At 50.8% G+C, this 18,838-nt stretch overlaps 1 protein-coding gene across 27 annotated transcripts in view; it reads left to right on the top strand.

Moving 5' to 3' along the window:
- Positions 1–4,504: 4,504 nt before the first annotated feature.
- Positions 4,505–18,838, top strand: part of ptprdb (protein tyrosine phosphatase receptor type Db) — a 97,675-nt gene continuing 83,341 nt past the window's right edge. For 20 of the 27 annotated variants that reach the window (XM_055510490.1, XM_055510524.1, XM_055510368.1 and 17 more), the window contains exons 1-2: positions 4,507–4,666; positions 4,827–4,940. The gene's annotated coding sequence lies outside the window, so the exon portion shown is untranslated. Of the gene's footprint in view, positions 4,667–4,826; positions 4,941–18,838 lie in introns of all 27 variants that reach the window. The other 7 variants (XM_055510238.1, XM_029155148.3, XM_055510176.1 and 4 more) reach the window with 2 other exon arrangements.

Raw genomic sequence — 18,838 nt, 5'->3', positions numbered from 1 at the left:
TGGTCTGGTGAAATTAGTGGCTGTTGTACTTTAATTTGGTCCAATTGGGTGAGCTGAGAAAGGTGGAAAAGCAGCGCGGCCCACGTCATGTTGTTAGCGCCGCGTGGGCTTCGTGCAACCGACACTTTTCATCACGGACGCTTGCACAAAAGCACAGTGGAAGCTAATAATATTAACACGGAGGAAGTCGTTTCAAGCGTCCCACTAAGTCGTGGCATCATGAGGCATGACGGGACCCTGAAGGTAACGCGCCTCTGATTTAACTGCTAATGGACGTCAGAACGTCCCAGTATTGTGTTACATTACACCTGTTACTTTACTTCTTCTCAAATTCAGCTACAGGGGACACAAGTGCAGCTGTGAGAAATAACAAGAAAAACTGTTGGAAAAGGGGCATAGCCCTGTGCCAATTATATTCAGGCAATCTTGTAGGTTAAAAATAAAATTAACATATATAATATTTATATTATATATAATATAAGCTGCAAGCTGCAGGAGGCAGTTAAAATGCACTGCATCGTCCACCGAGGAGCACTCTGAGCAGTGACGAACACTGTTGTGAAACGGTAAATATCTTGCGAGCACGAGCACTAACACAGAATGACCTGCTCCACCATTCAGGGCTTTTATTTTTACTTCCTCTTAAGGAGCTGAGCGATTCCCTGTGGTTGGGAGACCTCGCGTTTTTAGTTGATCGCTTGATTGTTGATTGTCTGAGCCTCAGTTTTGCTTCCCGACGGAATCGGATCTGCGTTTCCGAAGGCCGATCTCACCGATAAGAAGGAGAAATGCCTGTGATCACTTCTCTCAAGACAGGATTTTCTCACCGCTTCCACGGTTTTTCTACCAGAGAGTGAGATGAAGTCGAACAAAAGCAGATTATGAACCCAAATCTGTGATGTCCTTCGCCTCTCAACCTTCAAACTGACTCTGGACCTGCAGGTCAAGGCGCAATGTCATTGTTCCCACTGAGCGCAACCGTGTTGTGTAGTTTATCGCACACGGCCCTTCGTGAAAATCGTTTGGACACCCCTGTTTTAATATGTTAATCATCAAGTTCATAACGTGTGTGTGTGTGTGTGTGTGTGTGTGTGTGTGTGTGTGTGTGTGTGTGTGTGTGTGTGTGTGTGTGTGTGTGTGTGTGTGTGTCTACTGTAAGCAGCGTGGAGCTCACTGTCCTGCAGCCGCCGCCGCCTGCTCGCTGGCTGCCGTCCCTCCGTCGGCGGCGGGAGCCTCTCATAAATATGCTCTTAAAGCGCCGGCGTTCAACGGGGCGAGTCACCCGAACGCCGAGAGGTCCCGCCGGGCCTCCGCTTTTTTTTCTGCTGCGTCAGAGCTGGAGGTCGAAAGGTCAACAGCGAAATGACACAATCATTGTTTAAATGGAGACAGAGTTGGGAGGTGATGACCTGCAGTGACAGAGGAGGATACAGACTAATATTAATGGAGGTATTGATATTCCCAGGCATCTTAAAAGAGAAACTCTTAAATCACACACACTCTACTTCACCCTCTTGTACTAAGCACTACTTAGAGGTTTTCACAATCTATTTAGCTTTTTGCCCCCATGTAAGCTTTGAACGCAGGTCTGGAGAATGAACGGAGATCATCCTGAGCATCAAAGCTCGCTCACACCCCTAAAACGCTCCACGTGGACCCGTGCAGCCGCTGCTTCGGTCAAAGGGCGAGTTGAACCGCGTTTTCTGGGGGGGTGCAGTTCCAGCTGATGCCATTCATAACCATTACACTCTGAACTGGATCGATAGTGACAAGGTCTGCAGCTCATCACTCTGGGGCTGTCGGCAGGAGAGGCCCTAATCTGGGAGAACGGCCGGCCGCCGGAGCGGCTGCGCGGGCGCCGTATAAATGAGGCATGGATGTTTATCGGGCGCGGTGAGATTTATCAGATGTGTGTGATTAAGTGCTTGATGTTACGCTTTGAACACAATATGAGCCAGGGGTTCATCAGGCGGGAGGGGCTCCGCCTCGACGCGCGTGCCCGTGCGAGAATGTGCATATGTGTTGTCTTTTCCCCCTCTTCACCGCGTTTGAAATGCCCCCCCCCCCCTTATTTAAACCGTGTTGCTTTGGTACCCCCTGAGCTTTCAAACCCCTGGGTGGTCGATATGGCCTAGTTTTTGAATTTCCTGCTGCACGCGGAGAGGCACGCAAACAACTGGCACACGCTCACACAATGCCCCACACACACACACACACACACTTACACACACCGCTTGCACCCGCACGACGACGCGGCCCGTGTAAAGCGAATCGGCGTAACATGTATGAAGGAGGCAGGAAAAGCATCTGAGGAGGTGAAAGGAGGGAGGAGGAGGAGGAGGGTTGGGAGTATAATAATGTGTCACAGTGGATGGAGCCGAGCCAAATCGCACACTGTGAATAATCTGTTTTTTTCAGTTTTTTTGCTGGGCTGGTTGTTGTAGCTTTAAAAATATAATGTCAAATATGTCCCCACGTCTGGCTTGTAGTGGTGATGACAGCCCAGCGGAGGGATAATTAAGATATTAGGACAGGATGATGGGGAGTGTGACTGTGTGGGGAGCTTATCAATGGCTGTTAGTGAGTTGCTGTCTGGTAGGCGATGGTTTGAACGTCTGCAGCAGGATGTGCACGTAACGGGCAAATCATCAGACCTGGGTCGGAATGACTGGAAATGCAGGGGAATCATCCAGACGTGGACAGGGCCGGGCCGGGTCATGTGGGAGCTTCACCCAGCTCTCCGGGGGGACCGCCACCCACGGACCCCCATTCAAACGCTGGCGCTGTGTGAGAAACACAAGGAGGGTGGAAAAAATAAATTGTCTGAGTGACTCGTGACGGAGAATACAGATGGACAGATGGTTACAGATATAACAGCAGGCGCATAGCAATAAGATTCATCACCTTTAAATCCAGGTTTAGACCTAAATCTACTGTGGAGCGGAGTCCCAGAGTGTCTTAAATAAACCACTGTGAAGCCGGCGTAGCTTTCGCAAGGCCCGAAACTTTAAATCCACAAAGTGAAGGTTTATAATATGCACTCCTGCCCTTCGTCATGACTTCCTCCGTCTGTCCTTTCAAGGGCGGATGCAAGCGGGCTGATTGACGGGTCAAGGCATTGATCAGCGTGTGGGAACGTGCACTTTGACGCTTGCTTTAACACTTGCTTAGAGTCGCCGCTGTATGAAAACGTGCAGAGGTCTGTACATACAAGCACAGGCACGGATCAATATCCCAAAAACGGACTACAATGAACCCACATACTGTATATGCACATACAAATACACTCAGATGCCCGAGTGCAAAGCTGACGCACACACACACACACACACACACACAGACACACTTTTACACACACACATTTCATCCCACATGCTCTGTAAATAGAGAGCAGGATGTTGGAGACATTTGGGTGCATGAACAAACAAGAGATGATCCGAGAGAGAGAGAGAGAGAGAGAGAGAGAGAGAGAGAGAGAGAGGGGCGAGCAGGGAAGGAGGGACAGATGAGAGGAAGGGAGAGAGAGGCCGAGACCATGGAGACGCACAGAGCGAGCGAGCGAGAGAGGGAGAGAGAGACAGGAAAGAAGATCTGGGGGTAGGTGGACAGATGAAGTGGTGACTCAGGAATGAGATATGAAAAGAAAAGAATCAGCACTTGGAATTATTCTCCTCCTCCTACTCCTTTCTCCTCTCTCATCCTCTCGGCGGGAGGGAAGGTAGCGTGAGGCAAACACGGCTCTCACCCTGACCCTTGGCCTCCTGACGCTCGCTCCATCCATCTTCCTGCATCTTCTCTCCCGCGCCCTAGACCGCGTGGCTTCTCCTGCAGGACGCGTTCCAGACGGGCACATATTTAGATGTAGCGTCCGGACGATCTGTGGCGTTTGGACGCGGGTGACGTCCGGTCCGACCCGGGGGAGGATGCGAGGTCGCATCCCTGTGTGCGATGAGGGCGCTGCGCTGTGGGCCGTCACACAGAGACCTGCGTAAAATCACCCCCTATTGGGCCGTACGTTTGTTCTGGTTCCGCTCGTCTGTCGTTCATTTGGTAAATAATGGCCCGAACAGCTCGTTAAGACGCGCAAAACAGAACGCCTGCTCTCCTCCTGCAGAGAAGTGACTTCGTAGGAGTCGATTACGACGCCGGCGGTGCTCGGCCTTCGGTTTGGACTCAACCGAAGCCACTGAACTCTGCGAAACCCTCCCACATTATTACACGACAGCACCGCTGTATTAATCATGCCTTAACGATATGTTGCGGTTGATTATGGCATGGTGCAGAAATCCCATCCCCCATTACTTCCAGCCTCATAACTAACTAACTATTTTACCCATTCGCAGCCTATCTGGACTTCTGATGAGTTCCAGACCCTCCCCTCTTCAGATCCATCGCTTTGTGCTGCGTGCATCTACACGAATAACTAGTGCACATTTTCAATTCAGTTTCTCGAATCTGTGCCCCGCTCTCCCACCATCTCTCTCTCTCTCTCTCTCTCTCTCTCTCCCTCTCTCTCTCTCGCGCGCGCTCGCTCTCGCGCTCTCTCCTCCGGAGCTTATCTCGGTGCGCATCGTCAGCATCAGTTTGAAGTCAAACCTGTCAGCCGCTGCCTGGTCCCTTTCCCGTCTCTCCCACTCTCCGCCGGTGATCCCGTCTCATCCGAGAGGTACGGTCCTGGTTCCGTCCGCTAAATGTGTGTAACCACTGATGCACTTTTTTTTTTTTTTTTTTTTTTTTTTTGGGTGGCGGGGCTGGTTGACCTCGTTCGCCGGCCGGATCGCGCGCGTCTCGCGGCTAACGCGCGGTCTCACCTTCTCTCTTCGCAGTTTCGGCGGGGACCGTGGGAGCGCGTCTCGCCGCTGCCTTCAACTTGGGCGGAAGAAAGAAAGGGGAAACTCCTCGGGATTCTCCGTACATCGAGCTCTGATCCGGATTTTCTGGTGAGCACACTTTGGCCGCAATCGATGTCTCTTTGAGTCTTCCTCGTCTTTTCCCGCTGGCACGTGACAGTCGCTCGATGCTCGCGGTTTGTTGCGCGGGCGCTTGAGTCTTTAAGATGATTAACTTAGGGGGATTTCATCAATTGTTTTGTGGCGCCGGGAGCCGGAGGAGGCAGCGTGGCAGCGCAGCTCCGTCGCTGCTCTCTTTCAAACATTTTTTTTTTACCCCGTGGCTGCGAAGTTCTCGCTGATTATGCACGGGAATTAAGCGTAGCCGTTTGTGACAATTATTAGTCAGTCTGCCTATCGGTGGGTGGAGGGAGTGGAGCCGGCCGGGGGGTGAGGGGGGTGAGGGGTGGGGGGGATTAGGTGAAAGGAGCGAGGGGGGCCGCGAGAAGAATGAAACATTTGAGGGATCCCTCAGGGACCCCACCTTTTATGAGAGGAATTTTATTGGCCTTTTATTTCCCTACAATGATGACATTGTCTGATATTCTTCCAAAGCTTCTACTAAATATGCTATTACAGCCAGTGTCATTACTCCCCATTATAAAGATAGTGGCGTCCTACAGTAGCGCTGGCTGGAATCTATGGGGCCATTTGCTGCTTTTATTGTCCTGTTTATCAATTAAGTCTGTCTATAATGGAGATATCACACTTCCTCCAACATAAAACATTACTCTCCCACACACCATCCGTTAGCATCTCACCTCCCACATAGCCACACTTGCTGTCCACAGCCGATTATCTGGTTATGTGCCACCATTTGCGCTAATAGAGAGGCCCTACTTAATGTAACGACAACTCGATCTGTCAGCCGGCGCTCGTGAGCGGTGACACGGAGGGCGTGATGGGGCGCCTCGGCCGACCCGGTGGCCCGCTGATGTGTGTTGTTGTTCATGTACAGTATGGGGCTGTCACTGTGATGCATGTAGTGTACTGTGTGTGTGTGTGTGTGTGTGTGTGTGTGTGTGTGTGTGTGTGTGTGTGTGTGTGTGTGTGTGTGTGTGTGTGTGTGTGAGCTTTGCTCAGTCATGTGTGTGCAGGGGAAGAAGTGAGCAAAAAGAAAAGCAGGATGGAGAGACAGAGATTATGCTAACTCAAAGTATTGGAGGGAAAGGAAAACCCATGTAAGCAGTTTTTCTTTTAGCGCTTATATTTATATATTTAGCTGTCACTGATCCACGCCGGCTTCTTCTGGCTTTGACGCACTTGTCACTGGTCCAGGGCTTATACGGAGGAAGGCCTCTGCTTATTTTAGCGTAGCCAAACGACTGCGAGACACCCGCGGCCCAGGCGGCGCGAGAGGAGGCCCGCGGGTCAGCGGGTCAGCGGTTCAGGGCCCGCTCTGGGAGCCGAGGGGGAAGATGGCGGATATTTAATAATCGCAATTGATTTCACCACCACTTTAAGGTAAAAGTGGAGGAAATGAATTTCAGTGGGAGAGCGTCTCCAGTTATGGCTCCTCAATTTACCTGCTGTAGTGTCCGCAGATGACATGGTTCTGCTGAGTGGGCCTCATTGTGGACGCGGCCGGGCAATCACGCAACAAACCAATCATTTAGCCTCCGCGGCCCCATCAGGGTTTTTTTCCGTCAGGTGAAAATGGGATGATGTATCGTCGGACGACGCGTTGACACGGTGTCACCGTCGGCGCCGCCCCGTGACGGCGCTTTTAATCGGGCTCGTCTGACGATCCCCGCAGAGCGCAGGCGCCCGTATAAACTGGGTGCATTACATCATCGCGATGGGAGTGTTACCGAGCCAGTCGGTAGCGGGGCGCTACTTCTTAGGCTGGAGCAGGATCAAAAAGCACTTGATTTCCCAGAATGCTCTTCACTCCGCGAGCCGCGCGACTCGTGTCTGAGCGGAGGCAAACGCGGAGTTAACAAAAAAAAAAAAAAAAAAAAAAAAAAAGGGAAAAGAAAGAAAGAAGCCGCAGACAAGTTGAGTACCTTTTGACAGCATAAAAGGAGGGATCCACTCGTGTTTGGTGTTGTTGTGAAGATGGTGGGCTGGCAGTATCATCGCAGCCTTAAGAACATGACAGTCCATGCAAAATCGCAGCAGCACACAAAGCCAGTCCTGATTCTCCCATTTGACAGATTGTGTGTGTGTGTGTGTGTGTGTGTGTGTGTGTGTGTGTGTGTGTGTGTGTGTGTGTGTGTGTGTGTGTGTGTGTGTGTGTGTGTGTGTGTGTGTGTGTGTGTGTGTGTGTGTGCGCTTTTCCTCGGGTTGTTGTTTGTTCTCTCTGATGCGCGCTCGCTAAATCGCACATAGCAGGCGCTCAGACGTATGAGTGCGCGCGTTATCTCGCTCTGAACCGGGTCGAGTTAAAGAATTTAACCCGCTCCTGGAAAGCGCCGCCGCCCACGCTCCTGAGGTGGAGCCTCATTGTGTGTGCGGCCACATCCACCCGTCCCGTCCCGCCGCGCGGCCTTGGGCCTATAAATACGCCAGCGGGGACGGCCGCGGCCCCGGCGCCGGCGCTGGCGCGGAACCAGAGCGCTGGTGATAACGAGGTTGAAGTTAGTTAGGATTTTAGCTGCGCCTCAACCTCCTAACACCCTTTCTAAATCTGATTCATCCCGAAATGAGATGTTTTCTAAGAGGGGGAGATGAAAACACACAGTCTCTCCCTCTCTCTCTCTCTCCCCCTCCCTTCTTCCTTTGCCAAATACAGTTGAGCCCCCCCCCCTCCTCCTCTTACTCTCATACTCACACGCTGTTTCACACCCCGTTCCCCCCTCCCGCTCTCTCTCACATCTCTCTCTTCTCTCCTCCCCTGGCACCGCGATGTGTTTCTCTTTAATTGAGATGCATTTCAATGTGGTGCAAATTAGCTCTCTACAGCTACAGCCTAAACTTGCAACCTGTGCGTATGTGCGCGCGCACGTCTGTAGGTGCGTCCGCGCCTGTGCGCGTGTAGCTGTGTGTGTCATTGTATGTGTGTGTGTGTGTGTGTGTGTGTGTGTGTGTGTGAGTGAGAGAAAAGAATTCCCACAGTTAAAAGTGAAGGCGCTACCTTCCTGTTCGTTTCTCCAACGCATCTTCTGAAGCCTCCTCTCCCCCACAAACGTACATTTTTAGCACAGCGTTAATAGCGTCCGCCGCTTTGGACGTCTTTGGTTTGTGTCTCTTGAGGAATTTATTTGCCCCCCCCCCCCCCCCCCTCGGATTTGAATTCTGATCTGTGCCTGGGAGAGATGACAGTACATGCCAGCTCATTAGGGAGAGGGATGGGAATCAGGAGGGTCAGGGGGGTTGATAGAGACACGTTTTACTTATGCACCGCCCGTCTCCGCAGGCGTCGGGGCTCGAGGTGGAGGCAGGTTGGCGCCGTTCCGCGTGGGGCGAGGGCACGCGTGTCGCCGGGAGGCCCGGGAAACACGGTGCTCCGGTTCAGCGCCAAAAATCACTGAGGGCGATGAAACGAGCTGAACTTTTCCATGCTTTCAAAAAATTACATAACCTGCTCACTTTTCTCTCACGCGACTTTAAACAACTCTACCAGTACACGACTGGGAACAAAGCACTGGGCCATTTTTTTTTTTTTTTTACCGCGTGTGCAATATTTTTTGTGCACACGCATGCATACGCGCATGTGAATGAGGGAGAGGAGTTGTTAGGGAGAGTGATGCTGACAGTGGGATGACCTTGGGGCTCCCAGTCTTCCTCCTGTCGATGAAGGGGATGACTTAGTGCCTCCCTCCCCACCCATGATGGCTCATTTATTATCATTAGGCACACAGTCAAAAGATGCCGCTCCGGCCCCCGAGGCGGCGCGGCGCTGTCGGTCTGCGGGTGCGTGCGCTCGTATCGGCGTTTTACCGGGGGTGAGAGACGACGTGTGTGTGTGTGTGGGGGGGGGGGGGGGGGGGGGGGGGGGGTCTTATCTCCTACTAGAAGTGCACGTCTGAGCATATGTGTCTGTCAGCGCGGGTTTGACGCCGACATGTCGCCTGTCAGCCCGCATCTGCCTGCGTGACGGGCCTCTCTCTCCCCCTCTCGCTCGCCCCTGCTGCATAAATAACCGTAACCGCCGCCTCGCGTCACCCCGGCCGGGCCCCGGGTCACACACGGGGGGGGGCGGCCTCCGCGCTATCGTTTCTCAGGGTGATGGATGGAGACTTCTGCCGGCCAGTCAATACCCAATCTGTGCTTCACTGTCCTGATTTAAGATACAGCGGCGCCCAGGTGACACACTCCGAAGCGTGACACTTTAATCACTCCGAGCATCAGCCGAGGCGCGCGCGTGTGTGTGTGTGTGTGTTTGCGTCGGCGCGTCTCCGCCGAGCGTTCCCGCAATCACACGGTTATTGGCGGGTGCTTGCGCGAAGATTTTTTTTTTTTTATAGAAGAATAACATAAATAATGTTTAAGGAGGATTTATGATGCATGAGCAGCAACGAACAGCCCAGACTCACTGCGATGACAACGCGCGGCTCACGTGACCAGGAAACGCGAGACGGACTCGGGCAGCCGACTCTCGTTTCCGTCGGTTTGTTGAGGATGCGTCCGGTTCAGAGGAGCTTTCAGTGAGCAGACTGTGTGGGCGCCGTGCAGGAAACGTTTGATGAGGGGGGAAAACGCGGAACGTCTCGGCTTTATCAGACAGTAATCTGTGTGCACTGCCTCAAATTGTTCCCTCCTGACAAGTCATTATTCACATACATGCGCAACACATACTTGATTGTTATGCACCCCCCCTACACACACACACACACACACACACACACACACACACACACACACACACACACACACACACACACTTGCATCTCCAGCCCCTTCGGTTTGACTGTTAGTCTAATTTATGAGGTGCCGTTAATTTGGCCTAAACGCTCGTTGCGAGACACCCCAAACCCCCCACCCCCCCTTAACCACCCCCTCCCTCCCCCCTTCATCTCTGCATCCCTCCTTCTCTTCCTGCCTCTCATCAGTCACTCAGCAGAGTAAATCAGAGGGGTGGTATTGCACAGCAGGCAATACATAGACTGGACACCTTGACTAATATACCACTGTCCTCCCCCCCTCCCCCTCCTCCCTCGTTTCCTCCCTGTCTGTCCAGCTCCCCTCGTTCCTGCCTCCTTCCATCTCTCTTGCCTACTGGTTAAATTAAGTTTGTCTCCTCTCCTTTGTTCCCCTTCTTCATTTCTGTCTTCGCCTCTCTCACCTCCCCCGTGCTTGCCTCCCTCTGCTCCCGTCCTTTTACCCCACCCACTGTCACCGCGCGTCCTCCTTAGCATCCTCCACCTTTCTCCCTCTCCTCCCTCCTCCACTTCCTCGCCGCCTTACCTTGCCTTGCTCATTGCTGCCTCCTCCCCCAGTCTCTCGTTCTCATGTTAGGTGTAAATTTAGAACAGAAGGCATGAGGGGATGCTTTGTGCGAGCGTGTGTGTGTGTGTGTGTGTGTGTGTGTGTGTTCATGAGAGAAAGAGAAACTCTACATGAAAGCTTCTCAGAGTCCCCACACAGCGCTCAGATGGGGCTGATTAAAATCCTAAAGCCTTGATTTTCATCCATATTTAGGATTCACATAAAATCTAATACACACCCACACACGTGCACTGGCTTGTACACACACACGCGCACATGCACACACATGCACTCACGCATTAACATGTGCACAAACATCGTCTCCCTGTTATTTTCCTTTTGTTCCTCCTTTATTCTCTCTGTTCCACTCATCCTCAAACGCACTATAGTGACTATACTGAAGGTGAATCTTCCCAATATGATACATCAAGAACCTGAGACTCCCTCATTGCTTTATGGCACATTGTTCTCTCTAATTTCATAACACATAGCACACACTTGGGAGTAACCCAGCGCTGTGCTCGGTGCTGGACTTCCCAGTACAGCCATGCATCACTGTCCATCGTTCCAGCTCTCCCTGTCGCTTTTGCCCCCCACACCCCCCAATCTTCTGCCTTTCATGTCTATCTATTTTCCTTTTTTCTCACTTCTCATCTTTCACATACACCCATCACCCGTATCGCTTATAAGCGTTTTGATGGAAAGAAAACGTTTAATAGTAGCCGTGATTTGCAGTGAATTAGTGTAAAACATTCCCCCTGCAGCATCATTAAATTAAAATAGAAAAACAAAAGAAACAACCCCTCTGTCATCATTAATCTGAAGGATGAAGTGTTGCAGTTCGGAGCATTCCCCAGGTTAATGTTCGTATTGGAGATGCGTAACAGTAAAAATGATTCTGACAAAAACTGTGGAGATCAAAGTGAAAGGAATTATCAATAACCCGCGGGTCAGAATCCCAGACCTGGGATCAAACGCAGGATTTGAATGATCCGCTCTGATCCAGTGCTGAGAGTAAAAAGTATGAGTGAAGGAAAACCAGTATATGAATAAAAGCGCAACTGGAGCAATAAATGTATGAAGTAATGGGAATATGCACTTAACAACTTGAGTAAAAACAACATTCACTGACAGACATGGAAGTCGCAAATCAAGTATGAATTGGGTGCCTTTCCCTGTGTGAATCTATTATGCGGCTGTATCCCTGTGAGATCTCTGGGAGCCGGGCCAAGTGTCTCTGGCTGTGCCATCTCCATTCGCTGTGTCTGTTCAGTCAGCCACACACAAGACAGATAGAAGCACCAGGCTGCTCAGCCCTCCAGTCGCTGCAATGTAATCAGACCTCAGCAGCCATAAAGCACCGGCTATGGACACTGTGCCCAGCCCGCTGTCACAGGCGCACAAACACACACCTACACACGGAAACCCGATCCTAAGTACACGGACACAGACAGATAAATTCAAGTGTCGGCTCATGCACAAGGACAGAGGAGGGAAAAACAAAAAAAAAATTTAAAACCCAATCTGCGCGTTCTTGCAGAGACGAGGACTAGTTGCAATCTAGCAGCACGTCGTGCATGGAACACGGACACGCACGCACACACACACGCGGCGTAGGGCGAGGCGGCGACTGATGAGCGGTGGTCGATCACGAGCTGAGGCTTGGAGACGAGGAGCTTAGCCCAACATGTCCCCCTCTGACGGGGCAGGAAGGATGGGTTGTGGTGGAGGGCAGTGTTAATCATGCTGTTAATCCTGCTGCTGTGTGTGTGTGTGTGTGTGTGTGTGTGTGTGTGTGTGTGTGTGTGTGTGTGTGTGTGTGTGGGTCCAGTCTTCCATCATCGCTTTAGCACCTCCATCAGTGCCTCCCGCCCCGTCCTCTCATCACCGTCGCTCGCGCGCGCCTCGGCCCGTTTTGTATCTGTTTGTCTTTTTGTCACGGTGCACCTTTTGTTCTCCTCGTCTTCCTCTCCCACCTCCCTGCCTTTCTTCAGCCCCCCCCCCCCGCTCAGCTTTGTGGTGTGAAGGATGGTGGATGACGGCGCTTTAGGAGATTTACTGCTGGATCCCGTCTCTGTCAGGTGTCGAGACGAAAGCAAAGCGATGAAGGGGGGTGGGGGGAGGTTTTTTTTTGGGGGGGGGGGGCGAGGTAGAGGGTGAAGCAGATGGAAGATAGAGCGGCGCACGAGAAGCGGATGAAGAAGGGAGCGATGGGAGGGAAATGGGATGTGAGAATGAGGGCAGAGGAGAAGGAGAAACGAGAGAGGGGAGATTAAGGGGGAGAACATGCAAAGAGATGGAGGCGCAGGCGAGGCTGTGAGACGTCTCTGAATCTGCAGGAACCTCTTAACTCTTGACTCCACGCCAGGTCAAACCTTCCGTGTAAATGAATATGACATGTTCTCATTTTATCTCAAATGTGAATCTCCAAGTTTTCTTTCGAAGCAACCTGTGTGATTGAAAATGTCACCGCGGTCACATTTCATTCACCGACGGACCATTGGTCTGATGCGAGCTCATAACTCCCGTCTGACGACTGACGCAAACGTGTTAAATGTGGTGGGCAGCGGGAGGAATGTGATATTCAATGTGTGGCTTGTTTGTCTCATCATTTGTTTCGGTCTAATTCGCAATGCGTGTTTCATGTAAGCGCATAAGCGCATAAACCCGTAATCGCTGCGAAGGGCGTAAAGTGCAACGTGAGCCGAGCGGGTCCGGGCCGAGCGGGTCCGGGCCGAGCGGGTCCGGGCCGAGCGGGTCCGGGCCGAGCGGGTCCGGGCCGAGCGGGTCCGGGCCGAGCGGGTCCGGGCTGAACGGGTCCCGGCCTTCGAGGGGGGGACTTTACAACTCCGGGAAAGTTCTCGCCGCGTCAGCAGTAATTTACTCCTCCGTCTAGACGCTCCTGAGGCAAAACCGGAGAATTAGCACAGCGCCGCGCGGCGCCGGCCGGCAGATTTACGGACGCTGCGGCCGAACGCCCGCATCACTGAATCATCAGCCTACGAGGAAGGCGGCGATTATTTACGGGCCTCGTCTGTAATATTTGTCTTTTCCAGCGTGACTCCTGCATTGAAATGCAGCCTTGTGATCGCACCAGGATGCATTTCTTGTACACGCTGTGACTGGTGGTTGGGTTCACACTATGTTAGTCTGTTAGTGACAGCAACGCTGGCAGCAGCGACGGCCCAATCTGGCCGCCTCATGTCATTAAAGCATGGCTCATCTTCAGAATGCTCCTGCTCACAATGGACACTTATTTCCGAGGCAGAGATTGGGAATCCAGACATTATGGATGTGGATAATTAGGCTTCCGTTAAAGATGTGCAGCGAATAGTGTTTGGATTCCAGGCTTGTTTGGACCCGTGCCGGTTCACCTGCTACACAATCGTTACTGTCATGCAACGCTAAGAACAAGTTTTTGTTTTTACACAGTCAGTGGGAATAATTTGGCTTTCAATCGCTTCATATTTAAGACCCAAACTATTTCAGGAAGTGCAGTTTTCAGGTAATTGTCAACTGTGAACTATAGTTTTTTTTCTTTAAGTTTAAGTGTTGCAGCACAATGTTCTATATTTGACTGCACTGTAAAAATGTAAATGTCTACATCAGGTTTGACGTCTTCATTAGAGAAGACAGTGAGCACATTTCGACCCCTATTTGCTTTTGCTTTGCTGCAAAAGACGCAATGAAAACACTCGTAAACGCCTATTTACACACAGTCACGGTAAACTTGTGTGCGCACGCATGAATGGCCGCGTTATTCGACAGAGAACCAGAGAAGGGAGACGCCGAGAGAGAGCGGGGGACTGAAATGGTTGGAGGCATCCATCTGTCATAGACAAAGAGGAGAGACAGGCCAGCAGATAGACGGCGAGAGAGAGAGAGAGAGAGAGACGGGGGGTAAGTGACAAAGTGCAAACAGCATGTGGATGTACAGACATGGGCTGTGAGACAAAAAGAGGAGGGGGGGGGGTGACGAGGCACAGGGAGACAGAGAGGAAACAGAGACAGGAAGAGGGAATCAAAGCGAGCCAGCCTGAGAGAGTGACACAGTGCAGTCCTGAGAGGGAGAGTGTGTGGGTGAGTGTGAGAGTGGCGCTAGCTGACTCGTCTGTCAATCTGAGCCTGTGATTGACACCTCGGGGTCCAGCGCTCCTTTCCTAGCCCACTGGCTCATCCTGTCAGGATGTAGGGCACAGGGTCACGCACACACGCACACACGCACACACGGAGAAATGACGCGCACACATCTTTACATAAATGAAGCTATGGAGCTAATGCTCATGTATGCACACGTACTGAGAGTGTGTCACTGGACTCCAACATGCGGCAGGGTCCAACAGAGGTGAAGTCTCCGGTGGCGTCCGTTCCTGCTGACTGGACCTTAACCTTTGACCTATGACCTTTACTCTGTCAGCAATACGGACGGGTAGACTTATTTTTCACGTCCAACTGCTTGATGTGTGAGTGAATATATGTTCTAAGGTTTGCGCACGTGCTGCAGGCAGCCTCATAAATATAATAACAATTTAATATAAGTGAAAAAGGCACCTTTTATTCTGCATTTTCCACACTGAAGGAGGCGCGACTCTAACCCTTGTCTCTGTTTATTGATGGGCGTCTGCATGTTGTCATTCTCCACGTCCTTGCATATTTGCTGTAGGAGGCACGTTCGATTGTTTTTTTTTTCTTTTTGCGACATGTCTTTATTATAATGTGAAAGTCAAATGAAAACTTTAATTTATGCACGCATATAATTAAAAACCACACCACACCAGAGGGCAAATCTGAGCATATGTAATGAGAGATGGGTTTTGTGTCGCTGTGAGAGCAGTTAAATAAATAAAAAATACAAGCACTTATATTCGCAGTTATTGTTTTGCATGTTTAAGTTGTGCTTGAACGTGAGCAGGAGCGTCTCTTTAAATCTGCTCCTGGAGGAGTTTCACCACGAAAGCCGACCTTTGCAGAACTTAGCAACGACGGCCGTCCCAGACTGTGACAGTGGTGTTACACCGTTTAGATCATCACGGCTGAACACCTGCCGCGGGCAGAGAGGTGAAGGCGAGTGATCAGTTCAGTTCACGCGTGACTTATCTGCAAAAATATCCCGTAATGATTTAAATGCGCACACTAATGAGATGAAGTGTCCGTGCGTTTGTGTGTGTATGTGTTTCTGCGTGTGATTGTGTGTGTGTGCACCAGTAGGGGTTTGTGACTAATGGGGTCATTATTGATGCTGAGTCAGGATTACCGCTGATTGTGATGGTTGGATACGGACCTAACGAGTGCACAAACACCACACACACCCCTCCGTTTGGCTCACACACACATTTTCATTTCTTTTTGGCTCTCATAGGTGCACTTATGCACATAAACCTCCCACATCAGCAGCTTACTCACCCAGACATCCTCTCTCAATTACTCCAGATGCACACACACACACACACACACACACACACAACCACACAAGTGAATACACAGTACATACACGCACACATGCATGCTGTATATTGTACAGTATATTAAGAGAAGACGATTCACCAACGGTAGTCTGTGTTTGGTTCAACACAGCTGTGATGTGCACAGTTAAGCAGGCAAAGGTCCCTGAGTGATACTTAACCTTGAGCGGGCAACGGGTGAATCGTCTTGAATGAACATTTACATCGAAGAGATACAGCAGGTACGAGCTTTACGACAAGGGAAACGTGAGTCGAATAAGTGAAACACAAAGCGTTCTGTCGCACGAAACGCCTTAGGACGAGACGTTCTGCAAACGAAGGCGAAGGCAAACGCACGCCTCATGGTTGCGGCTTGAAGACGAGGCTTGAACGTCGGCGCGTGTCGGCCTCCGTTGCTGGTGCCGTGGCTCCGAGGAGGAAGGTGTCAGTCCGGCTGCAGACACGCATGCGTCAACTACTGTTACACGGGGGGAAGCGTTCCCATTGAATGTCCTATAAATCCTGGTTCCAACCCTCGACGTCTGCAAAGGAATGTGCAGCTCCCACAGAAACCCGGTTGATCTATATGAAGGTTTTATACACAATTACACAGTCACAGAGCCGCTGGAGTGAACCAATGGAAGAAACCTCCCCCCACTAACTGTCACCTTATACGAGAGTAGGTTTGTGCACACGTGGCTGCAGCTGCTGTGTGTGTCTGCCATCGTTAGGCCGCTCTGTGGGGGTTTCCCCAGTCCCGTGTCACAAAGCTGTAGCTTCTTGAACCCTGAGCTGATGAATATTCTCATTTTATCACCACCATGTAAACCACGGCCCTGTCACATGGAATAATGTTAGGGATTAGAGGGTGTGTGTGTGTGTGTGTGTGTGTGTGTGTGTGTGTGTGTGTGTGTGTGTGTGTGTGTGTGTGTGTGTGTGTGTGTGTGTGTGTGTGTTTGCACTGGAGAGCCACACTTGTGAGCACAGCGTTTACACACCCAGTTGTGTTTATTGTCAATAACGTCTCAGCAGCGTTGCCTGAGGATTTAATCAAAGCACATGTGGTGTGTCGCTTGTGTGTGCGTGTGCACAATGTTCAGTGTCCCTCAAAGCTACTGTAGTTTCTAAATCAAGGCTTTTATGAAGTTCTGCTGCTCTGGGCAGACCATTAACATTTCATGTCACCCTGGCCCCCTCCTATGGGCATAAAGCAGAGATTCCCTCTTGAATAATCCCCACTCCAGTCGGCTGAAGCCGCGCAGTGCAGTTCCCTGCTTTGTTTTTTCGAAATCCTCTTTTTTTTTGTGTTTTTGTTTTGTTTGCTTTAAAAAAACCTGACGAACACCTGTCAACCCTGACTCTGAGCAAACCCCCTAAAAACACCAACCCTGGGCTCTAGTTTAAATGCTCATTTTGACAACACATTTTCATAATGCCTATGGAGAAACTGGCTTTTTTTTTTAAATCTGAGAAGAGCCATGGGGGAAATTTTTCTCTTAAGTTTCATCACTTTGCCAGACTTTATAGTCTCTTTCTCTCGTTATGTCCTCACTCTTTTAACATTCACCACTCACTTGTCAGTTCTGAAGTGCCTTAAGTATCGGGATTCAGTGTGTAAGCTCATCTCATTATCTCTGTTTGTGTGTGTGTGTGTGTGTGTGTGTGTGTGTGTGTGTGTGTGTGTGTGTGTGTGTGTGTGTGTGTGTGTGTGTGCACGTGCGCGTGTGCACGTTTCATGTATGAGAGGATAACTGACTGTGAGAGTGTGAGTGAGTGATGGGTGTTTAAGCCCCCCTCTCTTGCACTCTGTTTGAAATAAAGCGACAGATAATCGCAGGGCTCTGGCGAAGCGAGCTCATCTGAGCGCCAATCGATACGGGTGCCATAGCTTCAAAGCAACCCTTCAAAGTGGAGAGAAATAGCCATATGCTCTACGTGCTCTGCGTGCGTGCGCGCGGGTGAGTGGAAGTGTGTGCATGAGACACAGAGGGAGGACGAGACGGCGTGGGGGAAAGGAGAGAGAGAGAGAGGGAACAAAACGGGAGGGGGGCGAGCGAGCAGCTCTGTGCAGATGAAAACTGTTTTCGTTTGCTGGCAAACATTATCATATCACAGTTGACGTGCACGGCGCTTGTGATGCAACTGATGTCGCTGTTTAAATTGGACAAAATCATTGTTTCGTTAGCTGGTAATCTCCTGATATTATGTCTCTGTCATCTTTTATTCAGCAAACCGGCAGCAGCTGTGGCCTTTGTTGAGGAAATGGGCTGGGAGGAGACGCACACTCGCAGACACACTCACTCCGAGAGTTTAAAGACCTGGAGACAGTGTGTGCGTGTGCGTGTGTGTGTGTGTGTGTGTGTGTGTGTGTGTGTGTGTGTGTGTGTGTGTGTGTGTGTGTGTGTGTGTGTGTGTGTGTGTGTGTGTGTGTGTGTGTCACGAGCAGAGCACAGATTCCTCCGACGTGCAGAGCGACAGTGGGAAGTGGATGTGTGCAGGAAGGGAGGAGTGTGAGAGGATGACAAAGTAAGAAGAGAGAAAGGGAGGGGGCGCGGCGGTGTGTTTGTACGGGCGACCAAAGGAGCGAGCGAGCGAGAGAGATCCCCAAGCCGAGCTGTGTTTAGCAGTGATCTCACCTTCCGCAAAGTGAAAATGAGAATGTATTTTTGACTTGTCTGTGTAAAAAAAAGCCAGATTGTGATAGAATGTGTTCCTGTGTGCGCAGCTTTTTATATATATACGTAGTGTACGTGTATAAAAGTGTGTGTGTTTGTGCGTGTTTGCGTGTGTGTGTGTGTGTGTGTCAGCATGTCTAATTAGCTGAGACAAGCAGGTGTAAAACAGTAATTAATGACACAACTGACTGACTTCATTATCTCCGTATGAGCTTCTCTCGCTGGCAGCACAAACGCACACACAGATGTGCAAACACGCTTTCCGTGTGCAAATTTACCTTGCAATCTGATTCTGCGTGCGTGTGTGTGTGTGTGTGTGTGACAGAGAGAAGCGAGGGTGGGAGTGGAACGAGTGGACGCAGTCATCACACGCGTCGCCGTCCGGCCACTCAAACACTCATTTAGTTTGCAAATGGACTCATTACTAATGAATCACAAGCTGCTTTAGAGCAGGCTGAGCGCA

Source organism: Betta splendens, chromosome 1 (genome assembly GCF_900634795.4).
Source record: "Betta splendens chromosome 1, fBetSpl5.4, whole genome shotgun sequence".
Classification (NCBI taxonomy): Eukaryota; Metazoa; Chordata; class Actinopteri; order Anabantiformes; family Osphronemidae; genus Betta; species Betta splendens.
Note: the sequence above shows the minus strand (reverse complement) of the source record. Positions and strands in the feature narration are given on the sequence as shown.